The 23,447-nt window shown below is 46.2% G+C and overlaps 2 protein-coding genes and 6 non-coding genes across 8 annotated transcripts in view; 3 read left to right on the top strand and 5 right to left on the bottom strand.

Moving 5' to 3' along the window:
- LOC100678249 (RING finger protein 17) overlaps window positions 1-23,447 on the bottom strand; it is a 191,401-nt gene that overhangs the window by 161,748 nt on the left and 6,206 nt on the right. The gene's annotated exons all lie outside the window — the stretch shown is intronic.
- The window catches only part of LOC103317308, a 47,285-nt gene that overhangs the window by 19,436 nt on the left and 4,402 nt on the right, over window positions 1-23,447 (top strand). The window lies entirely within an intron of this gene.
- On the bottom strand, window positions 3,446-3,564 carry LOC116416036. The gene has a single exon (XR_004226543.1). It is a non-coding gene; the product is annotated as a 5S ribosomal RNA (ribosomal RNA).
- Window positions 4,992-5,110, top strand: LOC116416035. The gene has a single exon (XR_004226542.1). It is a non-coding gene; the product is annotated as a 5S ribosomal RNA (ribosomal RNA).
- Window positions 7,893-8,011, bottom strand: LOC116416034. The gene has a single exon (XR_004226541.1). It is a non-coding gene; the product is annotated as a 5S ribosomal RNA (ribosomal RNA).
- Window positions 11,381-11,499, bottom strand: LOC116416051. Its single transcript, XR_004226558.1, has one exon. It is a non-coding gene; the product is annotated as a 5S ribosomal RNA (ribosomal RNA).
- LOC116416050 lies at window positions 16,236-16,354 on the bottom strand. The gene has a single exon (XR_004226557.1). It is a non-coding gene; the product is annotated as a 5S ribosomal RNA (ribosomal RNA).
- On the top strand, window positions 17,992-18,110 carry LOC116416049. Its single transcript, XR_004226556.1, has one exon. It is a non-coding gene; the product is annotated as a 5S ribosomal RNA (ribosomal RNA).

The following is a 23,447-nucleotide window of genomic DNA, read 5'->3' as shown; positions in this document are numbered from 1 at the left end:
CCGTGTGTTTTCTCGCGGGTAAAAATGAGTTTCTTTGCGGCCACAGAGAGGGAAAGAGAGAGAGAGAGAGAGAGAGAGAGAGAGAGAGAGAGAGCGAGCCAGACTTTGCTCTCTTAATTTTCGCGGATGGCCGATGAGAGCGTTGTGTATCTTAATTTTAATCTAGCTACTTTTTAAAAACTTTCTCTTCTCCTTCCCGCTTTGAAGTAATTATGTGCTGCGCGCTTCCGAGGGGTTGGGCTGCAACGAAGTTTCGCAAGTAAAAGCTTTTGCAAGAAATTATCAAACCGATCGATTGAAGCCACAACCGCAAATTTCTAATTTTTCCTAAGGTCCAAACAGCCAATCGTAAAAAAATTATTATTCGGTTCTCTTCAGAATCACGCACACCTGAAACAAAATAACATAACACAGTAGCTTCGTCTCATCGCGACACAATGCACGTGCCACAGCTTCGCGGCGCTGGTAGAGGCCAATCTCCCTTGCTCTTCTGTCCTCGTCGTATACACGCGGGGGGTCGTCTATACCCCTAGCCAGGGTTGTAGTTCGCAATTAAATTTTACGGTAGTCGGAGGACGGTATATATACCTGTCTCAAACGCCCGTCAATTGTCCGTCGTAAACTGACGACGCCGAGCCTGGCTTGAATCGGCGGCTGCAGCAGCGGTCACGGTATAAGAGAGGCAGGAAGATAGGGTGAAATAAAATAGTGAGCCCGGCTGAAGTTGGTTTTCTGCATTTTTGTATGTTATTTTGAAAAATAATGGCATCTCGGGATCAGTAAAACTAGATGATCAGTAAAATCAGCTTTTCGCCTTAAAACTCTAAAGAAGTTTACACCGAATCCACAAGCCTCGCCACTCCACTTCAGTCAATACCTTTACACCGAAACTCGCCAGCAAGCAAAAGAAGCAGACCAAACACGAGCCCAAAACACACAAGTTACCTCGGTCTGCTTTTTTTCCTCACCGTCTCCAGCTAGTCCATAAACTACTTATGTTATATCGATCGGCTCGCTCAGCCGTTCCGGATCCTATCGCTACCAAAACCAACCCGTTTCGCAAAGCCGGATACACAGCTTCTTTCTTTGTTTTCAATTTCGGTCTCCTATCAGAAAACTGGCAAACCGTGTTATACTATACCAGACGCGGATTTCGTCGAATTAGACGCGGTGGCCTTGCCTCTAAGCCACCGCACTTTTTCATCCGGACTTAATGCGAGATAAGAGGGGATGCAGCGTAGGGGAATGATAATTAGGGTAAACGAGAGGACCGCGTCGATCGTCGCTGGTCACCACCGCAGCGCATCGCGGCTGTTCTCCCAGCCGCAATTATGCATAATGGGGCAGATGGCGGTGGCAGCACGACTGGCTCGCTGCCAGGAAGAGAGCGAGAGAGAGCCCGTATACCTGTTGCACTCGGAGCCACTTGAGAATACCTTATGCCGTTGCTGCTGAGTTTCGTGTAACCGAGGTGCAAGTGTGCGCGGATGGGCTTCTCCTTCGCGAGCTAATGCTCGAAAGATTAACGTAAACACTAGAATTAAGGAGAGCTTTGGGTAATCGACTGAAGCTTAGTATTCCTTATAGTTAAGTGGATTATAAAAGAGCTTTTTTGACTTTATAAACAAGATCTTTCCTTTTAAGTAATGGCATAACAGCGCACGAAATGAATCTTTGCACCTGCTGGTTATTGGATAAAAGTTAAGATTAAAAGCTGAAGTTTCTTTCACATCCGTTTGCAATCCTCTTTTTGGATATCAAAACGCAAAAAAACACGAAAGACGCGAGAAGAAAAAATAAACGGAAAAGAGCAAATAAAAAAAAGTAAGATAGCGGAACTAGGAGAAGAATAGGAGAACAAGTATAGCTATTGTGCGCGCGAGTCAGAAGAGCGCACGTTTTCTTTGATCTCATAAGTAGGGGATTTACTTTTTTCACGCACAACGCGGGAATGTAAATCGGTACTCTCTATAGAATTTAAGTGTCGTAAGATAAGTCTGAGAAGAAGCTTTATTCATTTTTTAGTTTAATTTGGCATTTTTGTGGAATGCATCTATTAAAACACTATTAAGCCACGCAAAAAAAGCCTTCGAAACTTGAGTTTCTTATGATTACGTCCAAACAATCTTCCCGCCGAAATGCATTAAAATCCTCTTCAACTTTCCTGTAATTTCGCGCGCTGCAGCGCCACGACAAAGCTGAGGAAAAAAAGATCTGTCGCGACCCGAGGAAAAAAATTACGCAACCTCACATTAAACTTCGAGGGATTCCATCAGAAAAGGAAGTCGTACAATTTGAATTCACAGCGAGGGCAGCAGCAGTGCTCCAGCGTCGCGGAATAACGTTTAAAGTCATAGAAACACTCGGCGCAGAGAATAAGTCGAATTTAAGGGATGATTATTCGCGGAAACGACGAAGAGGAGAGTTTCATGCGAGCGTCACGTAAAAATAAAGAAAAAAGGTAGGGCAGAAATTACGAGCGGAGGAGAAGAAATTGAATTCGGTCAACGAGAAAAGAATGAAGAGATTGAGAGGGAGGCCGAGAGTGCGAGAAAGAGAGAAGAAATATCCGAGAGGCGAAATGGCGTGTAAAATTCTCTGCAGCAGTAGCAGCCGAGAAGAATAAGAAGAGGAAGGAATCGGAAAATTCTCGTGTATATGCCAGCGGGAATAATCGCAGCGATGGCGCGAAGAGGATAAACCGACGTCGGAGGTTTGATTTAATGTTGAACGAGAGATTCTGCTGCGGCGACTAGCGGCTACAGCGTCGAATTTTTATGAGAAGTCTAGAGTACGTGCGATCGTCTTGAACGAAACTCACGTATTCGCTCTAGAAATATGGAGAAAAAGTTCTAACAAAAAAGAAACTAATCACACGCTCATTAAGTTTCAGATCTTCGAAAACAGCGGATCGGTGTTGATGTTTTATGAAATAAGTCTAATTTTTTGTCTTCTTAACGCGTAAGCTACTGAAACAATTTTTAACATTCGCCCTAATAAGTCTGCGCAGTGACTTTTTACAGTTAGATGAAATTTTGCTTCGTGCATTCCTTATTGCGATGCAAAAAATGCTTTCACGTAATCCGTTACACACCTGGTCGTAAAATTAAAATACCATAACGGTTAAGGTGGCAAAGAACAAAACATCTTTGCCGTTGAACGCAACTGAGTTTCTATATTGCGTTTGTACAGAGGCATTAGAAAGCTGCACCGATCGCTGAAAGAAACGGCAGCAATAATTTCCAATATTACTTGCGCTTGCACATTAAAATTGAGAAATGCATTCGAAATGAACGAGACTGTGTGCAAAGTGAATTTCCGAATATTATGAATGTGAAACGAAGTAGTATTATACGCGATAAAAAAAATATAATTTTAAACTGCCTAAAATAGACATAAAATAAACATTTATTTGAAAATAAAATAAAAGCGCAAAAAAAGAGGGTACCAACGGCACGCGGGGTTCCCAAGCGGTCACCCATCCAAGTACTAACCGCGCCTAACGCTGCTTAACTTCGGTGATCGGACGAGAACCGGTGCATTCAGCGTAGTATGGCTGTTGGCGAATGACTGTGTTCGCAGAATTTTCAAGAATTAAAACTTTTTCTCACAACCAAGGTTAGATTCCATGATAGTGGTTGAAACCGTTTGATATTTGCGGGATAAAATTTCCATATTCTCTCCACCAACAAACTATTAGCCCGCGAATTCTATCAGACCAGATTTCGCAAACCGTGCAGCAACGCGCGTAGAATATTCGAATCCCTCGAATCGAGTTCCAACGAAATAAATGAAAAACGAAATGTCGCAAGCGGCAGCCGCGAGAAACGCGAAAAGCGCGACTGAATCTAAAATTCCGAGACGAAGAAGCAAGTATCTCTATCTCTCGTCTTGGACTCCGCTTCAAGTCCCCGCATGAAAGGAGCAACCAAGCGTTTCTGCTCGTTCCGTCGCCCGGCGACAGAGTTGAAACGCGGCGCAGCAGCCGAGGTGTTCCGTGTCTGATGAAGTATCCAAATTAGCGACAAAACTTGCGCGACGCCTTTTGTGCGCGAGCGCGGAGTGAAAAATACGAGACATCATAGAGTCGACTTCTTCGTCGCAGCGAGACGAGCTAAGGTACAGAAGAAGAGGCGGAGCAGTAGTGGACAAAAAGGTGGAGCAGCTCCTCCGCTGCGAGAAAGACGGCGGGAAATCGATCAGGTGATGCGAATAATTGAAATTTTCCAGAGAGAGAACTCTTAGCTATTTCTATCTCTCACTCTCTCCCCTTCTCTCTCGCTCTTCCTCTAGTTCGTTCCGCCATCGACGTTCGCGCCTTACACTCTGCTACGCAAACATTGGAACTGCAGGCCCAGGGATGAAGATCGAAGGAAAAGCGAGATGTATTCACTCGCGCGAGCTCGCTTTCTTTGTCGAACGCCTGCTGCTGCTGCTTTTCTCGGGGATGGAAGAGAAGCGTTTGAAGTCAGAGAAAAGCCGGATACGAACGTTTCTTTGGCGAAAAGCTGTCGCTTCTTTTGAAAATGAAAAAGGAAGAGTTTATCGGTGTACGCTAAATTTTCACATTGGGAGAAAGGTCGCGGTTATCCCTGATTATTAGGTTTTGATGTTTACATGACACTCATCAATTTATAATAACAGTACATAGGTATTAGATTAAGCGGAAAAAAGAGCAGAGTACCTTCCTCCAAAGCGCTCTGGCGCACACTGAGAAGCCTAAAATCGTGCAGTCAAGTCGTACAGTCTCGAGCCGTTGATGACGAGCAAAGGTGGGGGTACCCCCTCTCCGTTCTAAGCAGCCGCTCACGTATACACGTGCGCGTATGCTTCTACCAATTCTATCAATGTAGCTTGTAGTATCAGACATAGATTTTGGAAATTTTGCTGTTGAAGGTATTTAATTCCGTACAACTGATGATACGTCGATAAAGTAGATTACTTTGGAGCATGTTGGCGCATATTTGAGAATCGTATAAACATTTACACTTGCCAACAGCCATACTACGCTGAATGCACCGGTTCTCGTCCGATCACCGAAGTTAAGCAGCGTTAGGCGCGGTTAGTACTTGGATGGGTGACCGCTTGGGAACCCCGCGTGCCGTTGGTACCCCAATTTTTTGAAATTTTTATTACAAAATGATTTATTTTATGCTAGAATTTCTTTTGAAATTTGTTTTTCAAAACAGAAAAAGAGAGAAAGAAAAAATTGTCAACTTTTCTTTCCGAGATAAAACCAAATTTGTTTTTCGAGGTTTACATTCAGTTCAATAAGATACGCGCAAAAACATTCGAAGAGCGATCAAAGCTTGCAGCCACACTGGTACTCGGATAAGGGCCGAAGTCGAGCCGGAGAGAAGATATTAATTAGTGCCTCGAGTTCAGGAGGACAAGCCTGCAAAGCCGGAGTGTGAATATTAGTAATTGGCAGTAGTCGCTGAAGGAGAGACGGAGAGTGAAGCGCAACTGCAAAAGCGCCCGGGATATACTAGTTACCAGTTCGCAGCAGCTTCTCTACCAGAAGGGGACGAGAGGGAGATACCAGCAACAGATTGAGGGATACGAGAGGACGTATAAACTGGGTTTCTGGAGAGTCGAGTGTAACTCTTGTAACGCGCCAGAGTTTCGACCCTCCAACAGACTGTCCTTGCCCATTGTTACTTCACTAATAGGACTAGGCATGATACGTCTAGTTTTTCTACATCGAATCACCAACGTTGTTCGGTTGCAGCTTACAAACTTATCATAACCTACCGGAACTAAGAAAAAAATCTCAAGATTTATCTATCCTCTCTCTCTCTCTCTCTCTCTCTCTCTCTCTCTCTCTCTACTTCCCCCAACACTTACATCATTACCTCAACGCGTTCCAAGCGTATTACGACTCCCCGAGGCTTATAATACGCACGTGCTCAATAATAATCCAGGATCGCAGCCTGGCGATTTATAAACTAAACCACCACGCGGTCTCGTATAAAAATATAAAAAAAATAGCGCGAACCGCAGGCAGCGTTGTGCAACGGTACCTACAACAGCGCACATTTAATTAGCTCGCCGACAATGCCTCTCTCGCGATTCCTACATGCGTATACATAAGCGCGATGTGTCGCGCTACACTTCCCGGCGCTGACCGTAAGTATATACGCGACTCGAAATAATTACATAAGGTATACGTGTGTATGTGCAGGTATATACGTACGGGCGCGTAGAGCAAAACTACCGTTTGGCAATCGACGGTAATTACGTCGGCTCTTTCTCTCACTGAAAATCCTGGCCAAATCGACGACGTAAAAAGTTTCTAACGCGCTCATACGTGCCCCGATATAAATGGGAGAAACGCGTGCCGTGTAACTTTTGTTCTGGAAAATCACGGCTATAACGGACAGCATAGGCGTGATCGTGCATATATTTTTTTTATTAGTGCGAGCGAGTTTCCAGAACGATTTTTTGCGATACATAAATTTTGCTCGTCTAGAAGCGGTTTAGTGTTTCTTTTTTTTTTATTCAGTTTTCGGGTCGATCCGACGGATACAGGTTTTGAGCTAGTAAATCTGTTTACATAATTTTGATTGGCCGGATTGTTAACTTCTTTTTGGGTTCGCGTAAATTGCGTTTTGCAACGTTCGAGACCGGTCAAAGTATGCCATTACTGTTAAAAAGTATGACCGTAAGAGCGAGGCGAGATTTCATCATGCGCGCAAAATTCAGGTAAACTCGTACAAAAATCGCTCTAAAACAAACAAAAGGGAAGCTCGTAAAAATTCTCGAAACCCATATTCTACGCGCGTCAACTTGGCGAAAATCTCTTCATCAATTCTAATTAAATTAAAGCCAGCATTTACCCACCAAACAATTTCGTCCATCAGCCGCCGTCGGGATAGCCGGCGTAAAATGCGCCGCGGAAAACGTCACACGATGATTTCATCCCTCAGTTTCCATGCGGCCTCGAATTTAAATTCGGATTTGCCTAACCAGCGGCACAGCGGAGAAGCAGCTTTGGAGACTACGTATACATACAGCTCGTCGCCGTCGCAAGTGAACTCTCGGTAATTAGTCCTCCTAATTATCCCAAAAAGGCTCGCTTGCCTCTCTTCCTTCCTCAGCCCCGAAATCACCGGGAATCTCATCAGCGAATTGTTTCAAGCCCGCGTGCGCGGAAAGTAGATATTTTTCGGATGGCAGCGGGTACACCGCGCACACGTGAGAGCACGCCTGCATCGTGTCACCGCTCGGTTTGGCGAGCATATTATGAAAGAAATTTTGTAGCCGGAAGTGCGGGGGATAAAAATTAGAATGGCATAATGGGATCAAAGCTGGAACGGGCAAACCTGATACGAACGGCAAAGGGAAAGCTCGTCGCCTGTGTTATTCGCTTGAGACTCGTTAGACCATTAAGCCGCTTTCTTATTTTATTTTTCAAGTGACGAGAAGCTTTTGATTGCTTTTTTTGACAGAGAGAGCTGAACTATTTTTGAGAGATGGGTTTGGTTATAAAACGCTTTTATAGAGTGAAATGAAAAATATAGAATTTGAAATATAGAAACTTACAATGAAAATACGTGCCCGATATTTTAGAAGGACCCGGTGTGTATTCTTTTAGGACTCATAAATCACTTGCATTTTTACGAAACTTTATACCTTCTGCACTTTACAAAGAAAAGCTATCGTATTTCCCAGCATTAATATTTTACGATATCACGTTTCACAGTTGTGGTTGGCGATAAAATTTTTAGATTTTTTACAGCGCATTAAAAATATCATTTCCATGTTTATGTGTATCACGGATTTAAACTATAAATGAATATTGTCGTGTTGAAAATGTATTAAAATTTTTGCAGTTGAAAACCAACGATTCAACATAAAAAAGTTAATAAAAAAATTTCAAAAAATTGGGGTACCAACGGCACGCGGGGTTCCCAAGCGGTCACCCATCCAAGTACTAACCGCGCCTAACGCTGCTTAACTTCGGTGATCGGACGAGAACCGGTGCATTCAGCGTAGTATGGCTGTTGGCGGGTTTTAATTGGGAGTTATTAATAATGACAATAAGTGAACTCGATAGACAATGACACCATAAAACGAAATCGGTCAAAGAAAAAAGTTAAATGAAGCTGTAGTATTTTATAATTATGAAAACTCAAAAATGTTCTGCATGCCCCGCGATGTGGGACACGGGTGGCACAGGTGGGGGCACGTAGAGCACGGGTTCTGTCATGTTCCGTCTTACCGGCCGTGCACCGCCGCGCAACGGCCACTCGTGCCCCATCCTAGGTGCCACGCATGCCCCATTTTCAATGTTTTTTGCGATTGTTAATACACAATTATTAAGCGCCGCAAAACGAAAAATCAAGCAAGGCCTAAAAAGTTGGAAATATAAACTACCATATAAACTTTATTTCGAACGGATTCATTCTTTTTTCGCGATGTGCACAGTTAAATGATTAATGAAGCCCAGATATTATTTCGGCCGCGAATTTCTAGCTAGGTTAATTAATTACTTGGACTTTCTTTTTCGACAATATTTCAGAGATAAAAAGTATTTTTGTTTAGATTTTCACAATTATTTGTTTCAAAATATCGATTAATCATTTAAATATCGAGGTGCCAAATCAACCTGCCTGCCACGCTATGCCCCGCTCTCACCTACGGCAAGGCAAACCACATAGAAATCATTTTAGAATAAGACCTTTGAAGTAGCTACTCGAAACCGTGGAGACCTTTTTATTTTTTCTATAAATACAGGGTGGGCTGATTGAGGACCACCAGATGCTGACAAGCGTCCGCTCTTTCTTTCGGCCACTCATTTTCCCCCGAATAGCTCATAAGCGAACCAAGCAACAGAAACATTTCCATACGTTAATTTCGATTAAAACATACAATGGACAGGATAGCCAACAGAACGTTAACTCCAAATCGGTTCCACAAATGCAAGCGTTCCACAAATTCCCAATCCTCGACGCTGCGCACACAACAATCTAGCGAAATCCTCAATTCCCCGCGTAACACACCGCAGCAGCTTTTCTCCTCCACATTCCCAAAGCTTCCGCTCATCGCTCGCGTAAACAGTTCGCAATAAACCAACGTAAAATCCATCTCCGCGAGCGTCTTTGTTTCTCCGTCCTCTCGCACGCTATGACCCCCCGCGCGCAGCCAGTAGGACGCGAGAGAGACCGGCTTGTTTCAACGCGGCGACAAGTGGAAACTATCCAGTTGCTAACTAGCAGCGAGAGCCGTGTATCCCCCGGCAAAACTAATTAAGGCACTGAACCGCGCCTAACGCGGCGCATTTCTATGGGACAAGAGAGCGCGCGACTCTGAGCACGCGTGGACGGCGCCAAGCATCATGAAAGGCGGATCCTGACAAGCGCTTATAAAACGCTGCACTCGCGCGCGCGCGGGCACAGCTGTTACGAATTCCACCGGCAGTCGTTAATTAGATATTCAATTAACATCGCGCGCTGAAGCTTGGTCTTCTGCTTCTTCTTGTTCTTTCCGCGCGATGCGACGCCACCACCGGGATGCAGTTTCTAATTAATGGAGACAATGTGTCTGCGCGCTAGAGAGAGAGAGAGAGAGAGAGAGAGAGAGAGAGAGAGAGAGAGAGAGAGAGAGAGAGAGAGAGAGAGAGAGAGAGAGAGAGAGAGAGAGAGAGAGAGCCTTACGCCGGACGCGTGTCGCAGCAGCAGCAGCGCCAGCCAAGGAGAAGATGCTTTGCGCCGGTAATGTTTACGCTCGCCTGGCTAGGGGATACAATTAGAGCTTCGATTGTATAATTGGTGGAATGATGCGCGCGTTTTTCGAGACGCCGGTCAAAGAGCATAGCTTCCTCGCTATATCGTCGGTTATTATCGACTCTGATGAAATACTCGTTCTCTCTGAAATCGAAAAAGCCGGCGTTACAATCAATCAATCCAATTCACAGCGATATTCAATACGTGGCATACGCACTCGCTCGCGATATTACTCAATGGTGTCAAATCAAATTAATTACAATAACTCCAACAGCGCATCGAAACTCAATAACAACAACGGTGCAAACTGCGACAATGATTCGCGCGATATTACGAGCTGCAAACACACGCGCTACAAGTATTTCAAACCGCCCGGGCTGTGTAGCACGGGACAAGAGCGAGAGAGAGAGAGGAAACTCGGCTTTGGATTTTCGCATCATTGCCGCCGCTGCGATTTAATCGTATCAAGGGATTGTATCGGTAGTAGAGCGGTGTTCAATAAGTACCATAACGAGAGAGAGAGAGAGAGAGAGGAGACGACGACGACGACTACGAAGACGCAGAGGCACAAGTATCTCGGAGAGATGGCGAGGTTGCACAGTGGCATTATTTGTACCGTAGGCATTAACTACTACGGACTTAACGTCGTCGTCGTCGTCGTCGTTGCTACTCGACGACTTGTCCTCGAGATATTAGATTTCGCGCCGTGAACTTTGTTTTCTATAACTTTTGTGCGACGCCACCGTTGCCAGCAGAAGTTTAGCTGCTTATTCGAGAAAGCGATGGAGCGCTAACGGAGGAAAGCTGCTGTAGCAGCGACGCTACTACCCTTTCCGCGGGTGTCTGACTTTTGTTGCGATGAAATTGGTAGGGAAACTGGGATAATTGGTTACCGACGAGTAATTGCTGGCGTTTAGATCAAGATAAGCGATGCCCACGGCTATCGGATAATCCCCGTTGTTTTTTTTTTATTCTCGTAACACTCAACCGTTTTAAAAGCTTCAGCCTGGACGAACTTCTTAATTTAATCAAGATTCCAAGCGGTACAGTACTCGACTAGCTTAAAAACACTACTTTGAACAACATTCGATCTATTAATTTTGTCAATCAGTCCGGCGCATTCGAGGTGGGATATAACGAACGGGCGCCGACTGATTTGCGTAATTCATCGGCAACGGCGGCAAATCCTGCGAATTACGCCGAGCGCCGAAAACAGTTTGCTCGTCGAGTGTATATGCGTCGGCTGGTCATTAAGTATAAGAGCCTTGATCGGGTAATTATTGAAAATTCAGGCCGACCGCGCGGTGTGTATAGTGGATTTTCTTCTTCGCCGGTAGAGGGGATGATGATGATTTTCATTCGCGTTTTGGCGATGATAATTATACGCGCGCGGGATATATTGGGCTTTTAATGAAAATCGCGCGAGCGAGAGATTCGAATTACGATTTGATTTTGCGAACGTGATTCGATATTAAGTGAGTGAGCGTGATGCAGTGCTACTGCAGGTCGACGGGTATAGCGTTGTTTCGAGTGTCTTTCGAATTGAGGATGTTTTTGGTGGACCAACGATATTTATGGTTTGTTAAGATCCTCTTAAATAATGAAAATTGAGAGATTACCTTGGACAAAAAAAAATGGCAAAAAGAGAGGGGTACCAACGGCACGCGGGGTTCCCAAGCGGTCACCCATCCAAGTACTAACCGCGCCTAACGCTGCTTAACTTCGGTGATCGGACGAGAACCGGTGCATTCAGCGTAGTATGGCTGTTGGCGAATGAATATGGTTTAACTAGCAACGTCCCATACCCATAAGATCGCCTATGGCAAAAACCCGCAAACTCTCAGCTAAGTACGCTGTACAGTGTACATTATTAAGTCCACATTTTTTCCGTAAACAGACATCCTATGCGCGTACTCGAAATCAGATCATAAAGCCCGACTGGCAGTCGCCGAAGATGGCCCGGCGGAAGCAGCAGCAACAGTGGCATAAGCTAAGCCGCCTAACTTAGTTCCCAAGGACGAGGCCAAGCACTTCCTTCGATACCTTCTGCCTCTCTTGCAGAGAGAGAGAGAGAGAGAGAGAGAGAGAGAGAGAGAGAGAGAGAGAGAGAGAGAGAGAGGGAGAGAGAGAGAGAGAGAGAGAGAGAGAGAGAGAGAGAGAGAGAGAGCACACGCAGTGATTATTAATTCGAGAGGCTGAAGAATACATATATAGACGTATACGGTACACGCGTATAACACACAGCAATAGAGAGAGAGCAAGAGAGAGAGAGAGAGCGAGAGCGAGAGCGAGAGCGAGAGAGAGAGAGAGATAGACATCGGAACAAGTAGCAAGAGCCAAAGCCGTGGAATCCCTCCGCCGGAAGGTGGAGCCAGCAGCGCGCAGCGGCACAGAGCGTTGCGGGTATTACGCACTAAGCACATTAGCACCGCGCTACAGTAGTCCCCCCCTCCACCCCCCAGTTTAGAACCCTCTTATCTATATACATACATATCTTATGAATATGAGGCGCTTCTCGCTTACTTACCACTGCGGTATACTCGTCGATTCTATCTGAATAGGTGCGCGCCCCTGCCTATATGCAACATGTAGACGCATGTATAGATGTCGCACGCTGGAGTCAGGATACCCCGTATGTATGGGTATAGCCTGATGCAAAATTCTAGCAGCGCCACATGACAGGCGGATTACATTTCGATTGTTCCCCGCAACCGAATCCCCCTGCAGCAGCAGTAGCAGCACACGGCTGGAAAGGGGTGAGGCCGTGAGCGCGCGCGCGAGTATCGGATTCCGGTCCGGCCGGGCGTCTTTTCGAGCATTCCGATCGGTTTACCAGAGCTGCTGGCGCCAAGGGGCGAGGATGCATCCGGAACAGGACGCTTCTCTCGTCAGGGATTGCATGGATCCGTTGCATTCCTCAAGCTCTGTCACGCGCCCAGCCAGTCCAGCGCACACGGGTATGCGCTATCGCGCATATTATATGCGACATTTTTTACTGGACTGATGGGTACGCTGATATCCGAGACTCTGCAGGTGGGGAGAAAAAGATCGCGTTGCAATTGTGAAGAGATTTTTAGATTCTAGGCGAAAGCTAGTGTAAAGCAAGAATATCGAAGAAAAATCACAACAGTTGACCTAATTGTCACGGGCTATTTATCACCTCCAACGCGTCCGACGCAACAACCCAAGGAGCTTGCGGAAGTTCTCGCTTACATGCATTATGCAATGAACGCTGCATTCCGAAACGAAAAAGGGTTCGCCCATGCATTTGTAGGAGGTAGCCGCATCGTCTCGGGTATCGCGAGAAATGGACGTCGAGCGAAAAAGGGTGAGACTGCTCGACTCGACTAGTTTTACGAGCCGCCGGCGCTGTTGTTTCTATTCCAAGTGCGGCGCCCGCTGCGCGCACTGATGTACTGCGAGAGAGCCTCGTAAATATTTTGATAAGGGATTCGAATGTGGTCGTTTGGGTGAAATCGGGTTAGCTGAGATTATTCGCTGGGAACTGCTACCTTTTGAATGTAATCGGTCGTGAAATGGCTTGACGATTCTAGCCTTTTTGTGAATTAATCATTAAATAACAAAATGCTCGAAAACCGAAATATGAAAGCAGAATAATAGCCGAGTTCGGAAGTTATTCACGAAGCATAAAAAATGCGTACATTCCAAGACCAAAGTACCACAAGCCAGTATCCACTCTCATCATCCCCCAGACGTCGCACATAGACGAGCACACACACATTTTGTCCCAAGCAGTTTCGATTCGAGGTCAAGCCGTGGCTGAAATCACATTTGTAATTTCAAGCGGCAGCGATGCTGGAAAGACGCACGCGCTTGAGTGTGAGTCGTTTCAGCTCTCCGAAAACGCTTTCCTTGTATTACACATGCTCTTTCTCTCTCATTACCGAGGGGAAGCTTACAAGCGAGTGTCTCTCGGCAAATTACTCGGGAAGCCTCGCGTGCGCGGGGAAACTCAAAGCGCCCGTATGACGTATAGCTATGATATTCAAGCGCATATGACGAAAGGGTTCACAGGCGCTTTTTGAACCGACCGTTAAATTTGAATCCAACTCGAGCGCCTGGAAGATACGTCGACGATTAATCCACTCCTTGTCCTTTTATAGACGAGCGGCGCGTCTCCCGGATTCCGTTTCGCATCGTCGCATTCCTGGCGTTGGTGTAATTCGAGAGCGACGCGGACGCTCGTATAATTCCTGTACCTCGAGGGTCTTTACCATAAAACGCAGACGCTTATAAAACGAGTCGCATCAAGAAGCGTTTATCGTCGACTAGGAGATATAGACGCTTGTTACGAACTGACGGCTTCGTCCGAAATAGACGAGTGCGTAATAATACAAATGATTAACTATCCAGGCCTACGGCATCCCGATCGTCCATGACGACAATGGTCCGCTAGGGGGCACTCTGTCGATGCCAGTGCAGCGAGAACTCTTGCGACTCGCGGATTAATTTTCATCGCTTCGGGCTGTTCCCTCTGCACTGCGCTGCGCGTGCGGCTTAATCCGGACTGCATTGTGCGCCGAGTTGGGGCTGAAATCAAACGGTCGATTGAAATTTCCCGCGGCGCGGCGCTGCAGGTGCTGCAGCGGCTCGAATAGAAAGAGAAGCCCCGAGAGCTGTACATTATAGGAGGGGCGATGATAATGCGATGCACGGCCAGGGGTATATAATGCGGATTTGCGGAGTGTGAACGCGGTTTGCTTGGTTCTGACGTGTCGTTATTGTTGTTGCTGTTTGCGGGCGAGATACATTGTCGCCGCTGTTGTAAAGGTATTTTTCGAGGTGGATCGTGAATAGGAATTTTGAGCTTTTAAAGCTTTTGAGCTCAGTGGTAACCGGAACCTTTCAGCGTCATATTCTAAAACACATTTTAATCATATTATCAGCGCTTCAATAACACACCTACACGCAGGCGCGCATAGGTATATAGAGTCGAGGGCACGAGTTTAACGAGACCGGTTTTAATGAGATATCGCCGAATTTTAGCTTTTGTCATCAGGTGCTTTTGAGCTTGCGTGCGTTATTGCCGTATATAGAGCGGCTCAGTCCTATGTAATTTGGTAAGTTTGAAGAACGCCCACGCGGCCATTTCGCCAATGATTAAATTTCATTTCGACAGATCTATCGTATAAAATCAGGATGATTCGTCATTTTCCACTGTTTGCGTTTGACGGTTTTTTGCTCGAATTCATATCCGATCGTCATTTCACTGGGACACGGAAATTTAACGAGTATCGTTTATACTAATGTACAATAATTTCACGAAAGCGCGCTAAATAAACGCTCAACGCCTTTCCATCCATTAGTCACGAGTTCATCCCCTTTGCGCTTACTCCGGACGAAAGAAACGAATCGTCGAACGAACCGGAATATCAAAACGTTTAACCCTCGCATCCTTTGTCTCGTCAGAACGCCACCGATTGCAAATGCGTAAAAAGCATCGTAGCGATTCGTTTCACCAGATTCTCCTTTGCCGCAAACCGCAGGGATAACTGAAAACCAGAAGGAAACAGAGGAGAAACGCGAGCTTCGAAGGGCGCCTCCCCCTTCCCTGGACAGAAGAGCGCGGTATGAGCGCGGCATCGAAGTACCCCCCCCCCTCCCCAATTTGTCCATACACACAGGTGCGCCTGAAATCCGATTACACGTAGGCGCCGCGTAACGAAATAATTCGAAGCCCGCGCGCTCGCACAAAACTCCGACACTCTCTTTTTGCGCTTTCGCGCGCACGTGCGCGGCCCGCATAAACCATATCAGCGCTGCAATTTCGACTAGACCGAGCGGGTAGCACTATGTGGCCTGCTGCTGCTGCTGCAGAGGTCTTCGTTAGTCGTGAAGCGCGCAAATCGAATTCTCGTCTTTCGAGCCGGTTCTCTCCCAGTCTATTTCACTTCGGTACCGCTGCAGCGCTTCTTGCGCCATTTTTTCCGAAAGCAAATTTAGCCGCGAGTGACGGGGCCGAAATGCAATTTGTGTTTTCGAGGGGAGGGCGTGTATGTGCGATTGACGCCGGGAGAGGGTTCTGTTATACGCTGGATTCTCCGTTTGGTTTGACGGCTATCCGGCGAACTGAACTCAGGTGGATTTTTACGTTTTACCGCGCGATGTATATATATTTGGACGCGCACGCGAGAGCTGGGTTTTCTCTGTCTGTCGAATTTTTTGTTGCTCCATACGCGCGCGGGCTTTCGATTCGCTCAAGGTGTATACGTGCGCGCGAGAGCTTTGCTGTGCCCGCGCTGCGTTTTGAAGCGCGTCAATCAGGACGTTTCTTTTATTATTGCTTTTTTTTTAGACCGTTGGGTTGTTCGCTTCGCTTCGTTTCTTGGTTTTGGTCTGTTCGTTTTGACGAGGCTTGATTATCGAGGGATGAGATTGAAATTATTTATTTGCTCGGGAGTTACCATGAGGGAAACGTGCAGTTGCGTTGGAAAAATCACCGTTTAATTTTATAAAAATGTTTGGTAAAAATTCAAAAAATTGAAGTACCAACGGCACGCGGGGTTCCCAAGCGGTCACCCATCCAAGTACTAACCGCGCCTAACGCTGCTTAACTTCGGTGATCGGACGAGAACCGGTGCATTCAGCGTAGTATGGCTGTTGGCGGGTATCGCAAAAATAATGTATCATCACGTAATACGATCCAATTCTGTTGTTGATTAAAAATTCATAGCATATGGCTCGGCACTTATTAAACTAGTAAAAGTCCAAGAGATTTATCAAAGTGCACTTTCATCAGCATCCTCTCTTGATAATAATTACGACAAAAAACAGAAAGAAAATAAGCCGGGCAAACTTCATCCTGAAATATACGCATAAAGGATACTTATAGGAAGAGGGGGCGAATTCTTCGTACACAAAAAGAAAAAGGAATAAAGAAGCCAGGCGGCGGGTAAGCGCGTAAAAGAAAGGACCAAAGTCTTATTAAACAAATTTTATAACCGTCGTTTTTCTTCATAATAACGATCGCGAATTTGCATCGACGCGGATCCTCCTATACACACAACGAATGAAATGAAAAACATCGGCAGTTTATAAAGAAGACAGAAAGCGCGAGAAGAAAATCAGTGGGTAATCGGATTTTCTTTCTACGCCGAGGAGGCGTACGGCTTCCTTAAAAAGTTTAATGAAGGCAATTACCTGTGTTTGGATTGCCAACATTTACAAACTTTACTTATGAGGAAGGAGAAGTTCGCGCAGTCTGGCGTTTGAGTGTCGGTCCCTCTCTCCCTCTCTTCTCTCCTTTTCTCTTTCTTTTGATGGAAAAACACTTGAAACTGAGTAAAAGTTTACACAAAACTAACTTTTTAAAATAATTTTCCTATGGGAATATACTCGAGCTGAATTCATAAGCAGCGTGACCTGCCAACTGATGGGACAAACAGAGCGATGTGAATTTCTCGCGTGACTTTTTAACGTTGCTGATTTACCTAAATCATATAAAGAATCAATTTTAATAATTTACAAGTGAAAACAAAAAGAAGAAATAATAGATGCTATAAAAATTTAAACAGGCTCAAAAGTTTCCGTATCTCTCGAGTCCTCCGCATCTGAACCCAATCGAAACTCAAAAACATTTTCAGATACACCAAGTGCGACGAAATTTCAATCAGTTGAGCCAAGAGTCGCGAACGTAGAAACAAAGCACTTCTCGTGCAACACAAGACAGAGAGAGAAAGAGAGAGATCCACACGTACACACACAGAGATCCAACAGACAGTGCAGATTCTGATCTCGTAATTCCGGATGCATGAGGTACAGCACCGTCGCCGGATTAATATTCCGAGTTCGGCAGTCAATGAGGTCTACGCCGCGCATATAGCCACGTATAATACCGCGAGAGAATTGTCCCGGTCACGTGCTCTCTTTCTCCTTCTCTTCGCTGGCGCTAGTGTACGTGTGTACATATACAGAGTCCCGTAGCCGGGTTGCGCAACGCGATACCCCAGCACGACATAGTGTGTTTGCGTATAACAAAGAGCGACTTGAAATTCGGCGGACGTAAACGAGCGACGCCACCAGCGAGTGCGCGCAGAGGTTAAAGTTTCTCTGGGTCGAGAGAGAAAGAGAGAGACTGTTATACCTTGCATTGTCCGGAATGATGATGATAATGCAGCAAAAGTTTTCGCGCGGATTTTGAAAAACGCAGTGCACGTAGTTGTACGTCTCATTGGACGCGGGAAGTAATTTTCATGCTGCATGCATGAATTAGTGAAGAATAACCATATAATAAGCATATTTCGCCAACAGCCATACTACGCTGAATGCACCGGTTCTCGTCCGATCACCGAAGTTAAGCAGCGTTAGGCGCGGTTAGTACTTGGATGGGTGACCGCTTGGGAACCCCGCGTGCCGTTGGTACCCTCTCTTTTTGCCATTTTTAAGGAACTTAACTAATTTTGTCATCAATCATTGCTTTTTTTTAAATACAGCTCTTTACGATAAATCTGATGCATATCCAAGCAAAGATGACTATAACGTCATAAATGCCTAACCTTAATTCCTCCCCGAACTGATCGGTAGCACGATATCATTAATAACCCCTGCGAAAAACAGGCATCAGCATTTCCTGCTCAGCACTCATTCATAAAAGCGAACCCCTCTTCTGCTACTCCCTTTCATCCCTAGAAGTAAGGAGCATCCCCTCCCTCCACCCACCACAACAAATCGCAACGCGCGCGCGGAAATAAGCCAGCGGCCTCCGGCTGTTTTGGCGGTGTCGGCGAGACGCGAAAATTCCCGCTGGCGGCTGGCGAGCCGCCAAGTCGCCGCAGGAGTCATTATGTTCCAAGGGCTGCCAGCCGAGTGTGTGTGTACGTGTGTGTACACGCGAGAGCGTTGGCGTACTCCATTGATCCCGGGGACCACGAGGATGAGGACGGAGGAGAAACTGGGTCAAACAGCTCCCGAACCGAGCAGCGCAAGTCTCGAGCATCAGGCTAATTCAGTCGGGCTTTTTTCAAGGGATCAGCGCGAGAACGAGTTAAAGCGAGGAGCTGGAAGCGGGGGAGAGAATATTGACGGCTCAAATTGATTTGTCGTGATATTTTGAGGGAGATGTCTGTGCTTTCTTTTCTCAACTGTATTTTTGACTACACTTGTATTTTTGACTGTGCAAAATAAAGGCTAATCTATCTATCTATCTATCTCAACTAACTTTTGATTCATATATTCATAGGTATTCGAACGGTAGAATTTTGAGCGGGAAATTAAAGCTTGATTCTATTCGTCAAAGGACAACCAAAATGCGTCGAAAATTTCAGATCCAACCCAGCTCTGACTTTCTCTTCTTCTCGCGTATAGAACAACACCGGCACATACGCCTTATCCCCCGTCGATTTTTAATATTTGAAAGCCCCCGCGGGCCAAAGCATGCGATTTAATTCGCATTAAGTGCGGCCCAATGACGCGGAATATTGGCGCCGACGTAAATACGCGCGGTTGCCCGTGCAATTAGTTGCGCGCCGCTTTATAATGGCCCGCGAACAAACGCGCGTACGTACGTATGTTTGCCGTTCATAAGCGCCTCTCGTGCGCGCACATTGTAAGCTCGGCATCGCGCGCGGAGATAAAAAGCCCGCCGAGGCCGATTCTTCGAGCGCGGACGTGGAATAATTCGCTTGTGCTATACCGCCGCTGTGTTTCGCTCCGGCGTAAAGCTGTTGTTTTTTGGCTTTGATTTTCCGTTTGTTTGGAAATGATACGCTGATGCGGCCGAAAGTTTCGCTCGCGTTCGAAACGGCTTCCGTTGTGTTGTGCGCATCTGTTGAATCGCACGCGCGCTCTCCACCGGATGTTCGGAAAAAATTTCCAGACTTGCGTATTCTCGCGGAGAAAAAGAGCGGGAGCCTTGATATGCTATATCCTGAGTTAATTTTCCGTGCGGCCATCATCAGTGTATATCGGAACGATATATTCGCGGCGGAGAAACTCAATCTCCGCGAGTGAAAAGCTCGTATAATGACATGCCTCCGCAACGCGAGAGCTATCCGATATCATACGGAATATATTTTCCAATTAATACTTAAAATACCGGCATGGCGAGGGCAGATTATCGTCAACCGCATTAATGCACGCCGAAAAAGTGCCAACGTACGGACGCGAATCCAGTTAGAGCGTACAGCACACATATCTCTCTCTCTCTCACTCTCTCTCTCTTTCTCTCTCTTCGTCCCTCCACGAATCCTCTGTGGCGGAGAACTTCACGCAAAGGGATACAGCGGCAATCGATTCTCTCTAGCTCTCGGTAAAGATAATTGCGTGTGCTGATTGCACACAAACAGACGCGCGAGCGTGTAACCAACTAATTGGAATTTCAACGCTCCGCGCCACATAACTAAACAGAAAACGCATTTAGATCGTCGGATAATTCGCGTTGAGGTTGCGCCCGCGCGCGTTTGTTCGATTCTTATATACGGATGATTCAGCGGAGTTATTACCGGCGAATTAATGCGCCGAGTTGACCGTTGGATCATAGAGCTACTGCTCGACACGTATTAGGCGAGACTCGAGAGCCGGAAAATTATACTTATTTGGGGTGGAGTGCACTGAGCTTTGCGGGAGTGCAAGAGAGAGAGAGAGGAAGAGTTGTGGAGGGGGATTCCGGGGTTATTCTTGGATATACAGGAGGTTTGAATGGAGACTTCGGATGGTCGATGGAATATCGCTGTAGGTGCAAGTGCAATTTAAGGTTGAGCGAGAAGAGCTTTTCATTTAACCCAAAAGTGTAACAGAAAAGAAACGATCGATTTTCCTGGTTTTAATAAAGAGCAACTGAAATCCACACCGTGGATATAGACGAAGCCTCCTCTACATCGACACTATATCCGCACAATAACTTTTATAACGCGCAAAGGGACGCGTCGCCGCGCCCATTGTCGATCAATCTTTTTCAATAAACTCTCTTTCTCTCTCTCTCTCTCTCTCTCTCTCTCTCTCTCTCTCTCTCTTCCTCTCTCTCGTCGTTGTGTCGTCGTATACATATGGCGCAGAGCATAAACGTATGCAAAATATTCACGAGCGGCGAACTAATTTTGTCATATGTATGGGCAATTTCAAAAGGGATGAATTCCATGAAAAACATGAAAGTCAGAGCAAGAGAGAGAGAGAGAGGGAAATAGGGTGCAACAGCAGCAGCAGGGGCGTAAAGTTGACCAGGCATCGAGTCCAGCTGCGATGTAATATTTTTCCGTTTGATGTGCGGCAACGTCGGCGGCCGACGTTGAAATTGATCGACGACGACGTCGAAACGACAGGAATGTATTTTAACCGCCGAAAGCTCTTATCAATCTACCGAGCAATTTACGTCGCGTATACTGCCGTCGATGCTGCAGGCTATATGGATATATGTGTGTATATATGTATGTGTGTGTGCGCGTGCGCGCGTGTACGCGGCGTATTCGCGAGAGGCCAGGCGGTTTACACGGATATTTTACGGAATTAACGCTCTATGCGCCCGCGCTCTGTACGTCGATGTTCTTGATGGATATGAAGCGGGCTTTTTACTTTCAGTCGGGATACACGCGGAATTATTAATCTTGGAAAATTGGACTCGAGAGAGGACTAGCGCGGTGAGCTTGTTGCTGCGGGATGCTTTGATTATGTTTGCGAAAAGAGGTTGATTTGTTCGTTTAGATTTTAACGTCGGAAAGCTCTTTTGCTTTGATATACCGAGAGATCGATCGATCATTTTTTTTCTTATCACTGATTTCATGGGCGAAAAGTAAATTCTTTTGTTTTTTATTTCAGTTGATGTTAACAGTTTATCTTGAATCAATTTCTACTCTCGAACTATCCGGCAAAAATAAGACAACGAGGCAAACCTTTAAAACGGTAGAGAAGCACGAGTAATCGTTACCCTTGTAATTCCCAGCCAACTTATAACAAACGAATACCATCGGACGATTTTCCTCTCTCACAATTAACAATCCCACAAAGCCCTCCCATCCTCAAAGTACCACTATACGAGATCCCGATTCGCGAAGCTCTTGCAAAAAAAAAACATGCCACGCGCAAAAGCAACGCACAAAAGGCATTAAAAACGAGAGAGAGAAAGAGAGAGAGAGAGAGAGAGAGAGAGAGAGAGAGAGAACTCTCGCCGTCGGATTTACCACGGCTCTCAACACCGCAAATCCTTTGTAGCCGCGAACGAACGAAAAATCTTCGAGGCGGATTTTCCCGTGGAATGGAAGCTGCTGCTGCTGCTACTCTTTCGTAAATAAGACGAAGCGGAAGAAGAGAAGGAGGAGGAATTAAGAAGCGTTTCTCTCCAAGGCTGACTGTGTACGTTATAGTGTGGTACAGAGGGGGATTAAATTTTTTCGAGAAGACCAGGACAGCCGTGCGGTCGGGGATGTTGATGCGATGATGCTCTACTTTGAGGGGCGAAACGAGATTTTAATAAACGTTTTGTAGCTTTGCGGGCTGCGAACTTTAATGAGCTGGTGCTTACTGTTTTGTGGAGCGATCGGAATAATTAAGTAAAATTACCTGATTTTTAATTAAAAAACGATAAAGTAACGGATCAAGCTCAAGCTCGAAAGCCCAGTGTTTACACCTGGCGAGAACACCTCTCGAAATTTTCTTTGTCACACTCGGCGGATTTTTCAATCAGCGGAGAAAATCTGAAAAAGACCGCCCCACACACACACACCGCGGAGAGAAGAAGAAAACAGCGACAGTACAGAGAGCCAGCTAGAGAGAGAGACGAGCGGCAGAGAATTAATAAAGCCCGCAGCGAGTTTCCGCGCGTTCATTTCATGCAGAATCGAATTGAATTTCCGGGCCCGTCGCTTTGTGTATACGTGTATACAGATATACCGCCGCGGCGCATCCCTTTGATGTCGCAGCTCTGCCTGGTACCGAAAACGAGAGCCCCGAGATAGTATGGTGAGCGATGGAGATGAACTGCCGCTGCGTCGAAAATAAAAGAGAGCTACAGAGAGAGAGAGAGAGAGAGAGAGAGAGAGAGAGAGAGAGAGAGAGAGAGAGAGAGAGAAGGGGGTGTGTCGTAGAGGCGGCGTCGCGAACGAGCAAGAGAGAGTTACATCGAGTGAGCGCTTTCGCTTAAATAATCGATTTATGAAAGCCGTAAAGTGACTCGCTGCGGATATAGACTGCGCGCGTTCGCCTGGGTAAGAGAGAGAGAGAGAGAGAGAGGAGCGGCGAAAAGGCGATATGCGTTTCATACTCGCCGGAGCTTTTGTTTTTCCAGCGAGATGAGTCTCGGGCTTTGTATCGCGCTCTCGAATTGTGTGCATTCTCAAACAGGGACATTAGTTGCGGAGCTAATAACGTGACCGAAGAGGACGTTTTCAAAATACCTTAACCGCACCGCAACGCAAACAAACTCGTCGCGTAAGGCACCGCGTATACTTTCCATCTCGCGATTCCCCCCAACGCTGAATTTGCATGCCACAGCTCGATTTTCTTCTTTCCCGCGTACGTAAAGCACGCGCGCACTCGTTAACCCCTTTTCTATCCCCTGTGTCGCAGCCGAGCTCCCTCGGTTATGCACACGTGTACATCGCGATAAAGCGGAAATTGACGGCGCGGAGAGGATCCGCGAAAGAGGGAATAAGGTATGAGCCTGTAATGGAGACGTAATTGACGCTATGTGTATTACGTTGCGCCTAAAGGGCGGCGCTTTTGGAATTCCATTATTTTTTTCACATTATCCTCTCTGCCGACGTGTGTGTG

This window comes from Nasonia vitripennis, chromosome 1 (genome assembly GCF_009193385.2).
Source record: "Nasonia vitripennis strain AsymCx chromosome 1, Nvit_psr_1.1, whole genome shotgun sequence".
NCBI lineage: Eukaryota > Metazoa > Arthropoda > Insecta > Hymenoptera > Pteromalidae > Nasonia > Nasonia vitripennis.
Note: the sequence above shows the minus strand (reverse complement) of the source record. Positions and strands in the feature narration are given on the sequence as shown.